This window comes from Bicyclus anynana, chromosome 2, assembly GCF_947172395.1.
Source record: "Bicyclus anynana chromosome 2, ilBicAnyn1.1, whole genome shotgun sequence".
NCBI lineage: Eukaryota > Metazoa > Arthropoda > Insecta > Lepidoptera > Nymphalidae > Bicyclus > Bicyclus anynana.
The window spans coordinates 581,249-604,400 of record NC_069084.1 but is presented as its reverse complement, the minus strand read 5'-3'; the positions used below and the strand labels follow the sequence as shown (position 1 = coordinate 604,400).

The 23,152-nt window shown below is 35.7% G+C and overlaps 1 protein-coding gene and 1 non-coding gene across 2 annotated transcripts in view; both read right to left on the bottom strand.

Annotated features, from left to right (window-relative positions):
* The window catches only part of LOC112052001 (uncharacterized), an 87,005-nt gene that overhangs the window by 43,926 nt on the left and 19,927 nt on the right, over window positions 1-23,152 (bottom strand). Inside the window, exon 2 of the mRNA XM_052888052.1 lies at window positions 14,823-14,847. The gene's annotated coding sequence lies outside the window, so the exon portion shown is untranslated. The remainder of the gene's footprint in view (window positions 1-14,822; window positions 14,848-23,152) is intronic.
* On the bottom strand, window positions 16,132-16,204 carry Trnam-cau (transfer RNA methionine (anticodon CAU)). Its single transcript has one exon. It is a non-coding gene; the product is annotated as a tRNA-Met (tRNA).

The following is a 23,152-nucleotide window of genomic DNA, read 5'->3' as shown; positions in this document are numbered from 1 at the left end:
TCTCAATAATACACCACGTGGGACTTTTGGAAATAAAAACAAACGACAGATTGTTCAAATAAGTAAACTATACAAAGATTATTTAAAGTTACCACAAGAAACACTGTACAGATTAAACAATAGTACAACACTAATGTATTTATGGATTAACGCACCAAGTAGAACACTAAATAGTGTTAATAAAATCAAAGTATCGTCAACTAGAATTAGTTCCCTAATAATTCTTAACAGTCTCCCCCTCGTGCGAAGATAAGATCTGTCAAGATGTATTCTGCAGCACTAAAAGTAGGGGTTGACGATACAGACTAAATTCAAGATCTGTAAGGTCTTATTTAATACAAATTAGTTACAATATTCAGGATGAAAATATTTCTCAGGTTACAATTATCTAGTGTTCAGTTTTGGTTCAAGAATTTTCTGTACTTTGTAAGTAAACTAAAATATGTAGTTAATGTTAGTTAATATAATCATAGTATTGAAATAATAAGATCATTTCCTTTCAACTTATATATTACAAAATATCGTGCCTATAAGTGAATCTAAACATATTAATCATTCCTTGTGATTTGCTTGTTTGTTATTTTGAGAAAGCTTTAACGTTTATATTAATAAATCAAATTAAGTAATTAAAAATAGATTGATTATACTTCGCATGCTTTTACATGGTACTTCATGATAATTACTAACACAGACAAAGATTTTAATGAAGAACAAACTACATAAACTAAGAGCAACTCTTAATAATAAATACCATAATTTGTTTTTGTAATGTTTATTTTAATTTAGTTGTGACTTCGAAATAACTTTAATTTAATTTAAATTCTAATGTTCATCCTTGGATTGGTTATTACCGAGACTAAGCCTTCTTCAGTCTAGGTTTTCTATATGTTTGGTATATATTTATAATACGATACAGGTCATTGTAGAGCTCCCCCTTGTCTTGAAATTGAGTGAATTGCCTTGAATACTGCGATATTATGATACGTATAACATTATTTATAATTCTGCGTGGTTTCAATAAGTAATCTTCGAAAATATTTATTGGTATATTTCCAATAAGTTTCAGTTTTATAAGATCCTCTTGGTTTTTAATTAAATATTTACCGGTAAAGCGTTGTCTAGGTTTTACAATTTGTGCTATGTCACGTTTGAAGGTTATTATCTGTGTACATTTATCTTCAATCGTTTTGGTCGTTAATTTAAACTCTGATGAGTTATATTTATCTTTAAAATGTAATATCTTAGATTTTACGACATGTTTCGGAGTTCCATTGTTGATTAGTTTTATTTTCTGTTTACGGTAATAATCAGTAATCCATTTTTTGTTTCGTGGCCATGTTATTATGTCAGTAAACAGGTGGTCATCATTGTTTCTGTTTAGTGGCATTGTTTCTTTATTTGCAGCCGACAGCAATAAACTAAGTTCTCGTACTTCGGAAATATTATATTTTATGATGCCTTTGTCTATTGTTAAGATTTCTTTTGGGGTAATGTTGGCTGGCTTTTTAAGTATTTTCATTAATTTTAAACAATGACGTTCTTGAACAAGACGTTTATTGATATTATTACTATCGCGGCGTAAGTTTGAAAGTTTTGTTTTATCATTTGCAGGTGGGTGTAATAAACTGGGTTTAACAATTTGTTCGGCAAATGGTTGTGATATTTTGTGTCTTTGTTTTCTCGTCTTTTCATAAGCAATCATTATTGGTTTTATCTTATCTCTTGCGCAGGTGTACAAACTTAATATTAGGTAATCTAATGATATCGAGTAATCAGAGTTTTTAATTGACGTGACTTTTAAGTAGTAATTAAGTTGTTTCGTATTCGCAAATTGTATAACGTTATATTTTAAATAATGTTTCACTGTAGTTATATTATTAATCTGGCCAATTTTACGTGGTTCATGGTAGTTGTCAAACTTGCTACGTAGATCCATTATACTGTTATTTGTTTTAGGTTTAACTGAACTTTGTCTACTATTCGGCTTGCAGTATTGATCCCAGTAGCGTAAAAGTGTTTGTGCTTTGTATTCGTCTATTGTAGAGATGACTACAGCTAGTTTAACTTTGTTTTCAGCATAACTATCATAGCTTGAGATATAATGGCTTTCTTTTATTTGTGATGCAACCGTTTTTGCCAAAGCATCGCTAAAGGTGGTGTCTTCTTTTTTAAATCGATTAATTGACTTCAACAGTAAGTAGATACAGCTTTGAGTTTTAATATCGTAATGACTCTTTTTGTTACAAAAGTTTCTTTGCGAGAGTGCTGTTATATTTCTTTGAGTGTCAGCATTGAAAAGTGTATGTATTGATTGTTTCTTCAATGAAGTTATAGTATTTGTATTCGAGTGGTGTCTATAAAACTCCACTGTTAGTTTAAAATGTGGTATGTTTAATTTCCTCATTACAACAATCTTATCAAGTCTATGATTTATTTTATTACTGTAGCTTTTCAGTTTACGTTTATTTAGGAGTTCTTTGCGGTTTGTAACACAGTATCTTTCTTGTTTGTCCGTAATACTTAGCTGAGGTATTGTAGACGTAGTCGGTGTTAATACTATGCTATCGCCTGGAACACTGTTAATTATTTCCGAATAGCTTTTGTTGTTTTTAATTATTTCTAATTTGCATTGCTCTGGTTGGCATGAAAGAATTTTCTCTTCGGTAGTAGAGTCGGCCAAAACTTTAACTTCATCTTCACTATTACTATTACAGTTTGGCTCTGAATGACGACTATCTTTATTTATTGTTGCGTCTATTCTTCCTGGATTATTCATTATGTCGATGTTTTTATTTTTATTTAGTGGTAAATCTAAGTTATTTGTATAGTTATTAACAGTTTCTGTTATTTTATTATAACTATTTCCTTCATCAAATTGAATAAGCTCTATTTTTGTTTTCGCTATTTCGACTTCTGCATTAGCCCGTTCTAACTGTGCTTGTTTAATTTCTATATTTGCTTTTAAAATAGCTCTTTTTCTTGTATAATCTCGCGTCCGTTTATCCATGCGTGGTTCGTCATCTATAGCTTGTGTTCGATTGTTATTTATGCAAGGGTCTTCATGTGAAGCTCGTTCTACTTTTTGCAAGAGGTTTAATAGGTTTCTTATTTCTGCGATTACTAATCCGTCCATTGTCGTGCGTAAGTCGTGGTTTTATAATTTAATCTATCCTAGAGCCACTTGCTCTATCCGTCTTCGGGGTTTTATTGACTGTACCAATCCTACTGTCCCTAAAACCCTAATAATCCTAACGTTAACCCTAAATAAAATAATTATATACCTTGTAGAATAAAGTAAAATAAATAAATGCCCTGATAAACATACCGTTTTAAAACCCTAAATAAAATAAATAAATACCTTAAAAATAAAATACATAAATACCCTAAGAAACCTACCGTCCCTAATACCCTAACTGCCCTATCAGCCCTAATGCCCTAGCAGTCCTGTTTGAGGGTCTCGAAAGACACACTCTCCCAGGGATGGAGTAATGGGTAAGGTGAGGTGGGAATCGCCCGACAGAGGGTAACACGTGAGGGTTAGAGTGCTCAGGTATCGGGAGGAACGCCCGACACCCTCGGCTGTGCCTACTAGGAGGACCCCTATCTCACGTGAACCGTATCGGCGCGATCAGACTGTTACAGCTGCCGGTTAAGGCAAGCTGGCAGTATCGTCTGGTATACTGCTCCCGCCGTTAGGCGTTAACTCACTGTTCACCGTTTGACACCGTTAGGTGGTGAACAGATGAGGCGCGGTAAACCGCTTAGAGTCTTCTCCAACGCGACGAAGCGATCTTCCCAACAGCCTCGCGGTCTTCAGCAGCTACTCCGAGCTTCGCCTCAATGCACCCGCAGCGAAGGTGGATTCCTCTTCGGTTTGTTGAAGGTGACTCCCTTGAAGTCTTCTCCAACGCGACGAAGCGATCTTCCCAACAGCCTCGCGGTCTTCAGCAGCTACTCGGAGCTTCGCCTCAATGCACCCGCAGCGAAGGTGGATTCCTCTTCGTTTTGTTGAAGGTGTGACTCCGTTGAAGGTCTTCTACTGCGCGACGAAACGATCTTCCCCACAGCCTCGCGGTCTTTGGCAGCTACTACTGAGCTTCGCCTCAATGCACCCGCAGCGAAGGTAGATTCCTTTTCGTGGATGCGTCGTAGATCCTTAGTTGGTCTGTAGCTCGATGAAACGATCTTCCCCACAAGCCTCGCGGTCTTCGGTAGCTACTACTGAGCTTCGCCTCAATGCACCCGCAGCGAAGGGTTGATGCCTTTTCTTCGGTCTAGGCAGACTTCGATGACGTCACTTCAGTTCCGTGGCCCAACTGAACGATCTTCCCAGCCCGCGGAACCCTGTTCTGCAGCGATAGGTTGATTCCTCTTCAGTTCTTCCACGGAGACGCTCTCTTGCCTGAGCTTATTCTTCAAATGTTTGCCGGCTCGGTGAATCCGGTACGAAGGACCATGCACTGTGGAGGATTTTGGAGAGTCCAAACCACAGGAATTGACGCGTAAATAAAACACGTAATTATTGTTATGTAGAGGTGCGATCGCTTCAGGCTTCGGGAGTGAAGTGTGTGATTAATACATGGGGTGCTTTATTATATAGAGTTTGAAGCGTCCGCATTCCCTTATCTTTATTGCAGTAATAGTAAAATACAAAGGAGACAGAGTTACATGTACAAATGAGATAGTGATATAATAAAGAGTGAAATGGCAATACTGTTAGAATAGTAAAGTAAATATACATTAGAACGAGATAGATATTATCAAAGTAGTACAGCAATATAGTATACAATAATTAAACAAATACATGGTAAAAGTAAAGATAATTAATGCTTAATACAATCAAATAGTCTGCATCTGTATTTATATTTAACATATACAATAATTGCACTTATAACTATAATACCTACTTAACAGTAAAACTATTCTAAGCTATATTTATATGTACATTAATCAAAGTATCGTCAACTAGAATTAGTTCCCTAATAATTCTTAACAATTATTCTCAGAAATGCAAAATTACTTTTTGGAAACCCCAATTTAAGGCCCAACCTCGAAGCCATATTTAAGAAACATTTCAATTTAAAAAAAAAAATACGAAAATCAGTGGCTGGTGTTGCACAACTCTCGCGAGTCGAGTTGAATGTTAATTTACTATCGACATAATCGTTACCCGAAATCCATTACGCCGTGATTATACATACGCGTACCGGGGACGTGGGGCACGGGTTCCTTACTAGTGTGTTAGGGCGTCCACAGACATGGCGGTAATACCAAAAATCACACTAATATGATAAATGCGAAAGTTTTGTGTGAGTGTGTATGTTTGTTCCTGTGGCTACTGAAGCGAGAAATAGAAATGGATTTTACTCTGGATTAACACATAGGCTACTTTTTAATCCGGAAAAATCTATGATTCCTGAAGGATTTGTGAAAAACTGAATTTCACGCGAACGAAGTCGCGAACGTCCGCTAGTGTAAAATACCGAAGTTTTATTGAGGCACATATAAGTGGGGTTTTACACGTAGCATATGTTAAGGTAAGTCTATGTATTTTTTAGTTTTGTTGAGCTTTGTTTTTTTTAAATTTGACGATCTTCTAGAACCTTATGAGTGTTGCAAGTATGTAAGCAGTGTGCAGATGCGTACATCTCTCCAAGCACTGATCAATTATTCTCGAGCCCACAATCAAGATTCGCTTCGTGATTACAGCATCGCGCCTCCTTCGGAAGGTTGTATGAGGAAACATGTTATTATACCGTATACGTGCAGTGGTGACCGCAGGACGGTACCAAACGTATATCGCCGGAACACTCAATAATTTGATGATATCAATATTGTATCTGTTACAGTACAGTAAATGTATTTAAAGGAGATGGTCCATTTCAGATCCACTCTTATACCCCGTATCATTAAAATTAAAAAATACAAGGATTTTATTAAAATTAATTAAAGTCAATAAATCTAACTTAATAAAAAGAAATAAACAAAATAAAAATCCAAGTTTATATCAAGATGGCGCTCTAAGAGCAACTATGACATGCCAATTGACAGCAAACGTCAAATCGATTACTGCATTGAAAACGTCATCTATCCGCCATTATTACCCCTATTAATGTTGCATTTCTTAGGAGAATAATGAATATTATTTCGAAAGAATTGAAGTAAATTCGTAGATTTGTATAATCAAAAATAGTTAAAAAAATATGTTCTTTTATTTCCGTTAGGGTACAATGACTGATTCTGAGCTCCATACATTTTTGAACCATCTCGTTTGTATTGATAAAGTTGTGGTTTAGAGAACTAAGAGCCGTTATGTGATGGTGGATATGACGTCTGCCTTCGCTTCGGAGGGCGTAGGTTCGAATCCGAACCGGAGCATGCACCTATTTTCAGTTATAATCACAAACGGTGAAGGAAAACATCGTGAGGAAACCTTCATATCCGGGAATTTTCTTAATTCTCTAAATGTGTGACGTCTGCCTTGTGCCAGCGTGGTGGACTGCTAGCCTAACCCCTCTCATTCTGAGAGGAAAGTCGAGTTCAACAATGAGCTGATTATGGGTTGTTAATGATAAAGAGAACTAACTTCGAAATAGAGCGAAGAATTACTTTTCTTTATTTACTTAGCCCGTTTCGACGCTGTGTCAAAAGTACCTCTTATTGTCCTAGTGTTGGTGGAAATTACCCATCGGTAAAACTATAAAGTACATAGCCAACGCCCAACGGTTACACCAGATTAATTACCTTTTCCGAAAAACTACAGGAATAAAATAACGTGGCTTTATAGTTAAACTAAAAATCAAATGCCCCTCACGCCTTTGTATGACTTAGAAGTCTTATAAATAAAATCGAAGATCAATTTATTTATCAGTGTTTATATCTAAGAGATCTCTAACAATCAAAACACTGGCGAACGCGAGGCGATTTGAAAGCGACCCAGAAGTGGAACGAACGTGAGTTTCGGTGAAAATTAATAAATACGCCAAGAAACGCACGATTGTTTAGACTCTTATAACAGAAATTGTTTGATAATTTCTTCTTTTGTTTTGTATTATCGATCTCGGTGTATGGATTGTTTGAAAAAAACAATGAAATCCAAGTTTTTGTGTAAGTAATTCTTATTTTAATTTATAATTAGTATCTACGTTAATTTTAATCTTTTATATTTTAAATTAAATGATGCTCATGCTATGTGTTTGTATACATATAATGTCTGTTTTGTATTATAAGGTCGAAAACGCTGAAATAGCTACACCTTGGCAAACAACAAAGATGTTTTAAATAGAGATGAACACCAGATAGACAATCTGGTAATAAGTGTCAACAAAAAACCTCTAACCTTTTAAGGGCCTCTATTTTACATCACAAACAGAATTTCCAGCGAATACTTACATCATTCAAATAAAAAAACTCCACAAAACAGGAATCTAAGTGTGTGTAACTAGTGCAAACAAAATGAGCTAACACAATGTTTGCGCGAGTGAAAATTACCCGCTAAGGCGAGAGACACACTGAAGTGAACATTTAACCTCTGAAGCTTCAGCCGGCAAAGACTAGGTATCCGCTTTCTTTTGTTATGTGAATTAGACGTAGACTCCAAGTACGCTTACGCAGGCGACAGGATAATACGTAAAGCACATCAGTTTGTCGTCCCTCTAACGTACCTACGTGTCTTACATTTGTGCCATTCCGGGCTTCAAAGTTCACCTAACAATCAAAAATTGTGGTACCATGTAGTTATACAATTATTTCATCGGTGTCACTTGATAACAGAGCTGAAAGAAAGGAGAGAAACGTAATACGAGTAAGTTTTAGAGACTTTTTGGCAGTTAAGTGATTCTGGAATGCATTAAAAACGAAATAACAAACCCTTTGAAAAATATTGAAGTTATTAAATTATAATATAATTTACACTACATTATGAAAGGGAAGAGCAACATTGTACGTATATGATACTGATCGGTTTGAAGGCAGTGCCAAAAAACGAATTGCAAACTTAAAGAAACAAGACGGAACAATTTAAATTGTCATAGTAATTTAGGCTGTTGAGCGTAATAAAACGCCAAATGCGTTTAAGCTGTTGAGCTCTTGTTTCTTCGCGTATTTGGTGTTTTATTTAGCTTTTTTGTTAATATTGAAAACAAACAACCAAACAGACAAACAACGTACGCACGTACCGCGCCGGTGTGTCCTTCGCATTACTCGCACAGCAGCGAAAGTGTTCTGTTGACGCGCTCTGTGCCAGCGCTAATCACATTCCGACGAGTTTTCTTCTTATTTGGTTAAACAGTACGTGACTAGTGATGTGATCTGTCGATACTCGATATCGATGACGTCTATGGTTTGTACATAATATTGTGGAGGTAGATTAACTTCGTGAACTCCTTACAGTATCCAAAGTATGATGGTGAAGAGACATACGAACGTTCCTATTGGATAAAATATTAATGCCGTGGAGCGATGGCTCAATGTGGTGTTTAAACAGTACCAACTTCTCAACTCAGAGTTGTGAATATTTAGTTTGAATTTGTTGGAAGAATCAAAAGCTTTGTGGAGTACGCCAGTACTCGAATCTAAGACCTCGTAATCCAAACAATGATAGGCTAACCAACTAACATGGCAGTAAATCCATAAATAATATTATAACTATGCGAAAGTGAGGTTATTTGTTTGTTTCTTATGTTTTCACGCATCAACTACTCAACGAATCGTCATAAAATTTTTCATAAATAATAAGCTAGTAAATGCTCGTAGATAAAACACCTAATTAGGTATGTGGACATCACTAGTCCAAAAGAAATCAAATAGACAGGAAGTGTTGATTTCCCTACCATTTCTTCCTTCCTCTTAGAACCGCTTCATTCATGTTTACGTGATGATATCCTGTACCTACCTAATACCTACATCCATTCATACCTAATATTATAAATAAAAATACGTCTGTCAGTTTCTTTTTATTGCTTATTGCAGTTATTTTTAAATCGCTGAACCGATTTAGACGAAATTGTGATACCGATTTTGACGAATAAAGTACAATCTTGGAGCAGAACATATACCACTTTATATCAGAATTTTACTTTTAGGCAGAACTAATATTACATTGATGGTATTTTCAAAATGTACTTACCTACTGCTCTGTATGTATGTATGTACCTATTCAAGTACATTTCATTCGCATCAGTATGTCCGACGCTTTAGTCGCCCTTGTTCTGAAGGTCTACAGTCAGTGCAAGTGTTTCGAAGTAAACCTTGTTTACAATTTCACTATCCGTAAGAAATCTTTCTTTCGAGCGCCACAAAAAGCAGTCTAAAGTTGTAAAAGAATAAAAAAACAATCAATAGTCTATTGGCCAGTTCGCTGACCTCGCTTGCCCAAACTGGAACAAAATAAGTTAAACAGTAAACTTTGCGAAGCATTTACAACAGTAAAAATCTGATTTGTTAACATTTTCTCCCGGCTTCAGAATATAATAAGTCAACGGTTAGTTATATTTACGGACTCAGGTGCTGGAAATTGTAGAGATATTTGGTTTAAGCTCACACACAAGCTTCTGCCTTTGGTTATTAGTAGAAATCTCTTATAAGTGTTTCCTTGTACCAATAATTTACTATTTAGTATTTTACAATACTATAAATAAACAAGCTTTCTGCTTTAGTCGGAAAAGTGAAAAGAAACTGAAAAAAAAATGAAAAGTCATACCTTTTAAAGTTTGTAGAAATATACATTTGTAGAATATAGTAGTAACAAGTAGTGAGTAAGTAGACCTTAAGTTTAGGTTTTTATTGAACAAGATCCCGAAAAACAAAAATAAATTTTTATGATATTTGGTTATCCTTAAGAATTCGCACTCACTCTGGGCATTCTTCTAAAAAAAGTCTTTCAATAGATTTGACTTGAGTTCTTTCTACATCAAATCTGCCTGTTAATCGTCATTTTGAAAAACGGAATGGTGACGCTAATTAGATTGATTTGTAATAATTTGATCGTTGATAACCGTGGCACCAACCGATAGCGGAACGGACGATGCAGCGCCGGACTGACGATTGATGACGCTGCTGGTGCGTGAAATGAAACACATCTCTGAAATGTGACCGCGAAATTATACATCGTACACGTAATTGTGTAACTGATGGAAAAGAAACACTTTATTCAAATTCAATTTCAGTCTACACCATTCTTTTTGAGTTATAGCACTTGTGAAACATCAACGTCTGTCCGTACTTTATTCAAATTAAAATTCTATTCAATATCTTTATTTCCAGTCATCACTTACGAAACGGAGATTGTTTGTAGTTAATTTACAACTGCTTCAGAAAGCAAACTGGAAAGAACCACCAAGATATTGAGTAGTTTCCTATTATTTTAATAGTTTGCCTTACTTGACTAGTTACATGAATTCAAAGAGTAATACCTACATTACTCTTTTAATTACTTTAACAGACAACCAGTATAAGAAAATCGCTTAAATTAGTTTTTTTTAATTACTGAGAGACAGTTGCCTGTGGTGGTCACAGTGAGCGTGTTCGCATGACCTTCACTTGCCTCTGTCGTCAGTCGGTTTGGACTATTAAAATCTCATACCAATTCTGTTTGAAGAAACAAGAAACAAAGGTGTACGAATTGCAATACAAGCGTAATTAAATACAATCAGCGTTGAGCAATGATTACACACGTCTGTGCGAATCAAAAATCGATACTGCGATGTCGTAACCGATGTTTCCGAAACTGAGATTAATGTCAAACATTACAGACGCTCTCGATTACTCGCACCTTCGCAACAGACGCATTCTTGAGGTGGTAAACTTAGAAGTCAAAGTCATACTCTCTAATTTTGTATTCAATGTAATAGGAGACGCTCTTAGAACCATAAGTTCCTCAACGATTGTCCTAGAGCTCAACTGCTGGCAGAGCTGCGTTTGCCCAAACCCCTCAGGGATGGTGCAGTGACCCCATCTAGCAGTTTACAACGTCAACTAACTAGCATAAAATCTTTAAAGAATTTCAAACAAAACAATTTGACGAGCTCTACACAGTTGGCTTACAACAGAGATTTCAATTCATAGCTAGAACCAATTTAGGATTGCATATTTTCTAAATTGTCTCTGGTTGAAACTGTATATGGTGAGGTTTTACAATGGCATCACCACTGTGCCGGCCAATTGATGTTTTTTTTTATTATTTACAAGTTAGCCCTTGACTACAATCTCACCTGATGGTAAGTGATGATGTAGTCTAAGATGGAAGCGGGCTAACTTATTAGGAGGAGGATGAAAATCCACACACCTTTTCGGTTTCTACACGACATCGTACCGGAACGCTAAATCGCTTGGCGGTACGTCTTTGTCGGTAGGGTGGTAACTAGCCACGGCCGAAGCTTCCCACCAGCCAGCCCTGGACCAATTAAGAAAATCTCAATCGGCCCAGCCGGGGATCGAACCCAGGACCTCCGTTTTCATTGTGTATCAAAGGGTGTAGATTTTCATCCTTCTCCAAACAATAATCTTAAAGTCGTGTAGATTGTGTCAAGGGCACAAGGGGGTAAAGATAAATAAAACAAAAAAAAGATATCGCAGTCAAGAAAAGAGCTTTCTAGAACAAATTATACAGGAAAAGGAGGAGGAAACATGAATTTCGTCCAACGGAAGAAGTAAGAAAGTGCCAAAAGCTTTAGCTTACAAAAGTCAGTAAAGGGTTATGAAATGATGCTAACCGAAGTATAGGTTTCTGACGACCTAGCTCACGAAAACAAGGCTATTCCACCTGCCAACGCTCACGATACGCGCTCACGACACTCATTCAGTATTCGAGTCACAGGATCGTGAGCGTGAGGTTCGCTCGAGTCACGTTTGAGTCTGCGAACAGTTGCTATTGATTGTTGTACTTGTACCTGCACTGGTGTCCTTTGTGTCCTCTTTGGTAATTCCTAGGTTCGATCCAAACAGCATGAAAGTGTGCCTACAATGCCTTTTTGTGTTACATTACTTTTTTATCACAACTACTTTACTTAATACGAAGGCAATATTATATTGTACCTTTTATAAAAGGAGAAGGTTGACACTTGACGTTCAAAGATGACATTTGGCAGGGAGGTAGATTATAGTTAGTTGACATCCGCTAAGAACGGATTTGCGACAGGGCTGGATTAAAGAGGACTAAGGGTGGACGAAGACAAATAATAGGGTTGTGTTTATATCTATGAGTGTATGTATGTTTGTAATTTCCGCTAAACTATTGGAACCTGGTATTTCGTTATTTAAAATATATATTCTTCAGACGACATTATAACTCAACGTCGGTTTTAACTCAAAAAAATGACAATTTTATTCAATGTACACTCGGTTTTTACTCATTAATCAGTTGGATACATTAATAGTAACAGCTTCATCATTCCAAATTAGCATTTTAAATTAAATGCAAAAATTATACATCTTAATTATAATTTACTATGATACTATTCCAGTGGCATTCGTTAGCTCAGTAAACGTGTGTATCAATCCAGTTCTAATCACGGAAGTGCTGTACATGCTAATTAATTCCATTGTAGTTTTTAAACTATTACAGAATACAAGGCTTATATTTCTGCCACTGTTTTTATCATTTACTACTTTAACGGGTCACTTCAGGGTCAGTCCCCCCTCCTACAGAGAGGGGAGCTTAGGCCCATCAGAATGCTCCAATGCATTTTATTTCCCTCTGAGATGTTTTGCCATTTACAGAGCGATCACAGATCCAGTGTCATGTTTTAATTAAAGCCGTTTCTGAAAGAACCACAGAATTTTTGTAATTTAAACGGCTTGCATTAAAATATCACTGGCTTGGCACCGCCTTCAAACTGATCAGAAGGTAGCACATAGGTAAGATGTTATTTTTTGCTTTTTAGTTTAGGTTAGTTTTTGAGTTAAAAGTCGGTTGAATTTTTTTCATTAAAATTTTTATATAGTACGTACACATGATAAAAACCTTGTGAAAGCCACTGAACCTATGTACAAATGACGCGTTCTGAACAAGGCAATTAAACACGCTCTAGAAGTGGGCGTCACCAAACACCGAGATCCACAAATACTACCTACACGGGTATCTGCAGTACATACATTAGGCATGTAGGACTGTAGGTACTTCATACAATTCGCGTACACTTTATACCAGCATGGCAAGGTCGCGTACAAGCTTAGCTTAGCTGCATTTATCTACAGTGATTCATTGTTGATAATGAGATACAGGATGCAAGCATTCATTGTTATACTTATCTTCTATATCTATAAATCAAGCAACTTTTATAAGTTGATGGAACAAGCTGTAATTTAACCAATTCCCTACCTCCGGTAACTAATCAAATGCTAATGCTAAGAGTGGGTACGTCAATAGGACGGGAATCGAATGCAGGATTTATAGGATTTACATTTAAGACTTCCTCCTTTGAAATACGAATGTATAGGATGCGCCAGTATTCAATCGAATCTAAGAATGAAACATCTAACTTGTGAACTTACCGTAATAATTACCTACTTATTCTTGTTGTTGTGTTCAAAATTAAGTTATTTGGTATTAATTACATATAACGAAAGCCGAACATAGAAATCTCATCCTTTTTGGAAGTCGGTAAAAATAACTTTACCTTGCACAAAAACCGTAATTGAAAAATTGTTCAGGGTCGAAGTAGGCTAAGTCAAATAATAAATAATAGTAGGTACACCTACAAAATAACCTCAATCCAAATTAGCATATTTGGTGCAATTTTGACACTTTAAATTAGTGACATTGACAGTTCGTGACAACAACGGTGGCTTTGGGCAGCGATAATGGTTACGTGACAATTTTGATAAAATTCGGTTCGATTGAAAAGTAATTGAAACAAGTGTGTCAATTTATCTCATTCGGTGGTTCGTAATAAATATTTAAAATGAGGGTCGAGATAAAAGGTACCTACGACATTTAAACCAAAAGGTTGAATGTCACGAACGAAAGCTCGCTCTGCTTCATACATAAATAAATCGACGTAATTTTGATTTCATGAATTACTGCCGAATTTGCACCAATGTAAACACATCATCCAGAAACAATAATAACAATATCCTGCGTATTTTGGCGTGCACTATGCTTTAACTAGGGTAAGCTTTAACCGTAGGTAGATATAATTTGTGCATAACGAAATTTCATACTCCAGTACAGGTTCGTAATGAGTCATCAAGGAATACAGCGCATTTTGGCTTATATGGGTTTCACACAACTGCCTGCATGGTAGGCAATAGGCATATGCCGTGTTTGGATTCACTATAACATTATTACTATAGACAGGTATTTTATTGAGTTTCGCACCCCACCTTACAACGTCATAAATAAAACGGCACTAAAGTATTCCACGCGGCCTTACGCTGACCTTACGCTTACATAACTACGTCTTTATTTAACCAACGTATTACAATTTTACACCCAACAACATTAAAAGCTCATAAAATTGAACCTTAACTCCTAAGCAGTAAGATTTGATGTTGTTTTATAACAGTAGTATCATATTACGCCTGCAAGTGAAACTTGCAAACATGTTTTTGTAGCTGTCAAAACAGATTTACTGCAAGATTAAGCTCTATTGTTATGCAAATAAGAGTAAAGCTGTGTTATATAGATAGAAATGCTAAAATTGTAATTCGTTACCAAATCGCCAAAAACATCATCCGCCTGTAAATTCGTCAAAGATGGCCTATCGATAAGCTTTTCGGCAAGTGTTGAAATTATGATTGGTGAGATAATAAGTAGGTACATAGTCAAGTAATAAGAAGGAAAATTCTAAGATATAGATATAGATTTTAAAATTCATACTTACGCTACTTTTTGATGCGTAGTTTGATCTGCAAAAAAATAAAAAAATAAATTTAATTTCGAATTAAAAATACAAACATTTTGTATTACATAATATTATTAATTTATCTGTTCATTAATTTAAAATTATAGTTCGAATTTAATAAATGATTAATCAATCTCAAGACTTGAAGAGAATGTAGTTTTGCATTGGTGAGAGAATTTTTAGTGGTTATCTCCATTTCCAATTTCAGCCAAATCTGTTCAGTAGTTTTTGCGTAAAAATGTAACAAACATTCATAACATTCTTACATTCGGCGTTTATAATATTAAGTGGGATATATGAACAAATAACTTGATTTAGTTAGTCGCATTCTATTTGCTACGTGGGCTTGACTTGTAAATTGTAATGCATTGTCTACAAGTATTTGCATGTTCGCTGAATTTCGCAACCAACTTGCTTAGCGCATTAACTTGTTGTTGCAACTAAAACATGTGTCAGTTGCTTTGGGTCGACCTTGTCAGAGAAAATGTCTCTTTTATCTAGCATAATTATACTTCATCATCATCATCATATCAGCCGATTGACGCCCACTGCAGGACATAGGCCTTTTGTAGGGACTTCCAAACATCACGATACTGAGCCGCCTGCATCCAGCGAATCTCTGCGACTCACTTGATATCGTCAGTCCACCTGGTGGGGGGTCGACTAACACTGCGCTTTCTAGTGGGGGGTCGCCATTCCAGCACATTGGGACCTCAACGTCCATCGGCTCTTCGAACTATGTGCCCCGCCCATTGCCACTTCAGCTTCGCATCTCGTTGAGCTATGTCAGTGACTTTGGTTCTTCTGCGGATCTTCTCATTTCTGATTCGATGTCACAGAGATACTCCTAACATAGCTTGTTCCATCGCCCGCTGTGAGACTCTGAGCATATTATCAGAGTAAAAATATTTACTGTGCTATTATACATAATTATACTTAATTAATAGGTAGATACTTATTACTACTTAATATTGCATTTTAGGTATTTTATTTAAGTATCTAACGAATACCAACCTATGTCTTATTTCATAAAAGAATAACTGAATAATAAAATAATCATGTTTGTAAACCTAATAATTAATAGAAGATAATAATAAATAAATACTTAATAAATAAAATAATTAATAGTTTTCTGTGACTAGGTGTAAGAATTATTACTATAAATTAACAATATATTTTTAATTGTGTACCAAAATACGAAAATATAATTTAATTGCGTAAATAATCGGTTTTCATAAAAACACCAATAAAAATAAATAAAAGAAAATAATAAAAAAAACAAAAGATATGCCCCGGGTGAGGATCGAACTCACGACCTTAAGATTATGAGACTTACGCGCTGCCTACTGCGCTACCGAGGCTTGTGTAGTAATTGCGAAATACAGCAACAGAATAAGATAGCGTGGAATTATAACACATACGAGTACATACCAAAAATCTTAGTGTAATTCTTCTCAATAACGTTCTGTTTTAAAAAGTAAATATAAACATAAATAATAAATTTAAGAACAGTTCTGCAGACAGCTGATGTACACCTCCGTGTACGTATTTAAGATCAATCAACTAAAGTAGTTTTGTTTTAATATGATTTATTTTAGTAATAAACTGTAAAATATTCCACAATTTAATTTATTTCATTAATTCGCAACTACGACTTAAAAACCTGTTCGTCTAAATTTGGATTTAGTTATTTATTGAGGTATTAAATTATACAAGAGTATTTTATGTTGCAAAATCACGAATACTCGTATCATGCGTTTAATTTAAACCATGCAATTAATTATTAGTATTGTAGTTAGTGTCTAATCATTAAGAATTTACAGACTGAATCTACTGAACCTATTTTGAAAATTCTTGCACCACTGGAAAGTCTTGATGTTTTCGAGTCTTTTTATCTACTCTTATGTGTGAGTGTGTGACAAAACTTATCATAAACGTCAATTACGATACTTAATGTTTTGACGGAACTGTGTGCCATTATCTCATGAATTTGTCGGATTTTTGCAGAAAACAGAAACATTTTTCAATTCCGAACAACTAATTAATTAAAAAATAGCTAATTAATAAGTCATTCAGTTTAATTTCATACAGAACAGATATTACAAACATGGTAATAATGAACCATTGCTTTAAGTTGTGAAAATAATCCATACGCACAAGAATCTCGTTCGTCTTGAAAAAGGTCTAAAGAGACAGGTTCTTAGAATCCATTTAAATAAATCTTATTAAGGCTATAAAGTTTTAAAGATTTTTTATAAATTTTTCAACATGGCAACTGTAACTGTATTGCCATGATCGGTTGTTTATAGGCATCGTCTAAACATGGCGGGCGGTCAGGCTTTATGGCAAATGAATTGAATATAAATTAGTTAAGACTGCGTAACTGTAAAATATTTAGTAGGTAGGGCCGATATGAGTGCAGAATGTACTATGTATATGGATATATTGTGAAAGTAAATGAATAGTGTCTACTAAATGGCTATATTATTTACTAATTAATAAGATAAGATATTTCGGTTAAATGTGTGAGTTGGGTGGAGTTAAGTGAGTCGATAGAACGGCAGCTATTAGGCGGGCCAAAACCAAAGCTATGCAAACAGCGAGAGCTGCTTTAGGTAATCTTTTCTGCAAAATTGTGATATGGCAGATGCAAATGCATTGCATTAGCAATATGCACTATGACCTGGATTAGCGTTTAAGCTATTAAAGCAATAGCTTAGAGCATCTCGTCTTGGGACACCAGAGGCAAACGAGCACACGAAATTTAAAGTAATTTCAAAATCCGCGCAGTTTTGATGACCTTGATTGGTATATATATTTTAACTACGGTTAACGTACCGTATTGACATTTTTTTTAATTAGTTTTATATAAGGATAGGGGGGCGTAGGGGAAGATTTCGGCATCAAGGTTACTTAATCCGTCACTGTGTGCACTCTCTATACTCTCACTCTCATACTCTGATGATAGTCACTCTCACACTTCATGGGACTGTCAGCAGACAGACACGATCACAATTAAATCACTGCTATGTAATATGCTCTCACACTCGTGTTACACCTTCTAAGTAACTCTAACTCTAAGCTATTGATATTTTTCTTCCTGGACTATAAATCCTGGAGCTCATATCCCATCATGGGGACAATAAGGCCATTCAATTACGAGTAATAGTGAAGAGAGTTGGCGCGTATAGGGCGTGACGCGCATGTACTAGTCGTATCACTTTCTCCTAATTATACTATGTGGAGTTTGCCGTCCGTACAGCACCTACGTATTGTATGTTTGTATACCTGCCATTGTGCTGCCATCTATTGGGGAGTTGTATTAACTGCTCGCGCCAGTGCGCTTGGAACTGAGACTGAATGGGTTAAACACTTTCTTTGTGTAAATAGATACTTATTTTAACAATAAGAACATTGAGAAACAGGCGTCACTTCGCGGATGTTCATTATGGACAGTGAATAATTGATTTATATTGATATTCTCAGTGGGAACGCCACTAATATCTGAAAAAGCTCTACGTTCGCTAACCGTTCTCACTTAAGTTCTTGACTCTACAAAATTCAATTTTACGTACAAGGACAGCAAAATTATTAAATTTTAAATAGAAAAACAGATTTTCAATAAAGAAATTTCACAATATCGAATAACTAAACTTATGTGGTAGTAAAAACAGGAATCAAATATTATCTTAGTTCCCGTTCATCTCCAAATCTACCAACTCCTAGTCAACGGATAGCGAAAAGATATACCAATGAAGTGTTGCCAGGTGTCCGGATAAGGCCGGACATTGTTAGGTTTTTCTATTCCGTATCCGGCCTGGTGTCCGGCTTGTCCGGCTTTTGTTAGGCTTTACATTTAGCAAACGAGTGAACAACGAGTGTGTGAGAACAAAATTTACGGTAATAATCATGAATGCTTGATTTTACATAAAAATAAAATTGTCGCACTTATTAATAGTTAATACTGATGTACACAATATCCTCAATAATTTAGACTGCCATTTTACCCAAATGTCAGGCCAAACTGACTGGACAGTCCGACTTATAATTTAGGCGACCTGGCAACCCTATATCAATGTATATAAAGCATTATATAGACCTTTAAAATTTTTAGTTGAAACAAAATTGTAAATCTCAAACATTTGGTTGCAAGGCATACCTTTTCGTTGCATTCGACATTCAAATCTAAATACCAGCGCGCTGTCTCCGTGATAACTTGATAACAAGATGTAATAACAAATAACAAAATTGTTTATTGTTATCTACTAACTAGCTGTTCATAAAGAAGATCTATAGAAGGAAAGGACCGGTCAGTTTTATGTGGGTATTCGAATGTTTCTTTCGAAATATAAGTTCTAACAATTCTAACAATATAAGTTCTAAGTTTTACCTGTGGTGTTATTGAGTATTACGTGTAGATTTTCCTTGGTTTTGTTATAACTTATAATATAATTGGGTACAGATTATATTCCGAACATACTCGTAGATACTTAGGTAGGTATAAAATAACATCGTTAAACTAAATGTATGGTTAACGAAGGATCGTCAACAAAAAACCTATAGGTAATCGCACTCATTATTTTTGTAAGTCCGCCGCGTGTAAATTACGGTGGAGGTTTTTGTCGACCGGAGTTAGGCTGCGTGCACACTAAACTACACTAGACATTGGAAATTTCTAATGTATGGATGTCTTTTAAACACCTATCTGCACGCCCAAGAAGTAACATTACAGAAAGATCTTTTTTTCTATAATGTTACTTCTTGGGGTTACTTCTTTACTCTATCTAAAATTAATATTCAAGTATTACAAACAGTAGAGAGAATACAAACGTTTGTCTCTACTACAAGTACTTTAGACTGGCAATAACATGGCATTTTCCGCAGATGTGTATGCACCCTAACTCCTCAATCATCGTGTCATTGGTACTACACGCCCACGGCGACTTCAACTGCGCGATGATGTAACCGCGGCTCGTACAACATTCATCTTGTATATTCTGCCTCATTAACCCAGAGGAGAGCTTATTGGGCTTACAAATCACAAGGTCCAGTATTTTAGTGTCAAGTCAGAACTAACGATAATGTAATCTTTTCAAAATATTGATAAAATGGTTACGGGAAATGAAAATTGATATGGATTTTATTCATCACCACTACTCTCGTATAAGAACCAAGCCTAGGTCAGGCTTCGTTCAGAGGTATTTGACATTATTATACCGTTGTTAATTAAAGAGATAAAGTTGTCAGTAAGATAACACAGAGTCTGTTAAAATTAGAACGCTGAATTTGGTATGGATATGTACGAGTTATATTAATTACGTCTATAAAGTGGTAAAAAGTTAAATTTGAAAAAAAAAATTTTGGGATTCCTGGTGTGGGGTAATGTTATCAGTATTTTTGTGCATTACGTAAGGGATTAAACTGCTCATTTAATCTACAGAACCCTTGGCCGACAAGACACACACTTGGCAGGTTTTAACACACTACGCTGCTTTAAGATGAGCTCAGCATTTCATGAGTGATTCTGTAAAGATGGTAATAAAAGCATGAGGTTGTATCCACTACCAACGTTTCCACTCTGTGCTGCTGAGACTTATGACAGGAAATTTAAAAAATCAATAGCCGGACTCATGTGACGTCACTCGAACCTGGGAAATCGTGTTCACACACAGCCTCGTAGACCATTGGATTAATAAGGTACACAAAATATTAATCGTACCTAACTAGTTAAGTCCAAAGTCGTACCTAAGTTTCGTAGAAGTCCCATGTACCTACGAGTACGTATATTATTTGCTAATAGCGATCACTTTACAAGTAAGGTCGAACAACATGTCATCAAGTACATATCTACTATGGCGGTGGTTATGTCGTCAAGTGGTCGGCTATTACCTAACTCGGACAAGGTCGGAGCATCGAGAGGTATCCAGCATACCGATCGACACATCTACTTGCGCGCATCGAATGCGACATGGTGAGAATCGTGACATACCCAGTTATTCATAGCAAACTTTACAAGGGTTAAATCCATGAAAATACGCTGCGAAGAGTCCGAAGTAGTGAACTATTTGTATGGTATCTTACGCGTAGGTCCGACTTATGTATGTACAATTTCTCTTCGTCATCCGTGACAATGCCTCGGATCGGATGCACCTCGGATTCAAATAGGACAAACCGCGAGGCTCGACAGCGGGGTGATAAATATTCTTGTACATATGTTTTCTGTTGTAATACCAAAGATTCCTGTATAGCTTGGACATTCTACAGCCTAAACTATTTGAGAAAATTATGGGATGTAATTAGATGCGTATCAGTGGTGAAAGTGACATGGGATATTATATAATTTCCCGGATTTCCCATTACCTTTGGAGATTATTTTTTTTAAATATTTTTTACGTTATACTTACATAACGCATGAATATTCTCATAGGTACTGAATACAAGACACTTGTTTAAACATTTGCTCTTTGTGCCGGACTGTCTAACTTCACAATAATATGTGTTACCTCCGACTCACCATTATTTATATATTTCCTTATGCTTAAATAGCTGTATTTCCACGGGTATAAAGACGAATAACAAAAAATCCTATAAGGTTTGAGGTCGGAACCCTGAAAATAGCTGATAATCGTCAAACGCTTCAACAACATTTCTGAGAATAACCACGATCGCCAAATTATACAACTTTATAAGCTTTAATATATCCACGGTAATAGCCTGCACTCAAACCCGAAGGCTTTACGAAGGATTCGAGCCTTCATCGTTGCAAGTCCTAACGCGGTATTCAGAAACGAGAACATTGGTTATGTTAAATACTATTATTTAAATAAATAAATTTCCTATATATGTTTACAAAATCTAAATCAGCGTCCCTTTTTTTGAAGTCGATTAAAAACACACGACCGTGTACCCGATCCATTGTAAGTAGGTATGTGTGAGCAAAGCAACAAAAACTACTTGTATACACTAACCGTGGTTTTTGCAGCGGTGAGATCACCACACCAGAGCTGGCCCTCGTAAAACAACTTGCTCCTTTTATTTTGCATCTAAAATCACTGTTCCCACATTTTGTGATACTTAGAAGCAATTCTGGTATCTTTAAAAATGTGACTCTTGTGCCTCTTATCATGTCAATAAAAATTATTAATAGGTATTTCCTTTTAAACTCAAATTATACTTCGCATCTCTCCCGAAGATGATTAGGTTTACTAAGCAGCATGTGGCAGATTATGCTGTCCTTATCACACTTTTAAAGATTCCTATTCGATAAAAAGAATCTTTATTTAACACTGGTAACACCTCCCCATTCGCGCTCCCACGCCGACCGGTGACCATTACTGTCATTACGGGATTTTGTGTTGTCCAAGTTACACGTCGTTTTGCTCCGTCTCGTCCAACATCAAAATACATATTAAAATATGGGAAAAAGAAAGCGATCAAGTGATATAGTGAAAAAAGTTCTAAAAACGTAAGTAGAAGGAAATCATCTTCATATCTTTTTCTTCGGAAGGATCATCGAAGGAAGATTATTTGTATTCACCGACACAAGACGCAACTTACCAGGAATGGCAAGGTAAGACCATTTTTCATTTAAGCTTACCCACTAAGTAAAATAAAAAAGTATATGGAGTTTATATCTCGAAATTTATTGTGTGCCTATGGTATAATGAAAATATGGATGTAACATTCCGACGTACCGGCATTTATTGCGTATGCATAAAATAATGTTCTTAGTATTTTAACATACTTATCCCGACGTAAACCGTGTGTGGAAATTATGTACCTACCGGCACATATTGCATAATAAGGATAAAATATTGTTCTTAGTATTTTAACATACTTATCCCGACGTAAACCGTGTGTGGAAATTATGTACCTACCGGCATATATTGCATAATAAGGATGAAATATTGTTCTTAGTATTTTAACATACTTATCCCGACGTAAACCGTGTGTGGAAATTATGTACCTACCGGCATATATTGCATAATAAGGATGAAATATTGTTCTTAGTATTATAACATACTTATCCCGACGTATAACGTGTGTGGAAATTTTATCCCGGCATTTATTGCGTGTGGATAATATAGGTATAATTCCGACGCATTGCGTGTGTGAATTATTATATTATTATTATTGCATAATAAGAATGAAATATTGTTCTTAGTATTTTAACATACTTATCCCGACGTATAACGTGTGTGGAAATTTTATCCCGGCATTTATTGCGTGTGGATAATATAGGTATAATTCCGACGCATTGCGTGTGTGAATTATCATCTTGAACAATATAAACTATTTGCCTACCTACA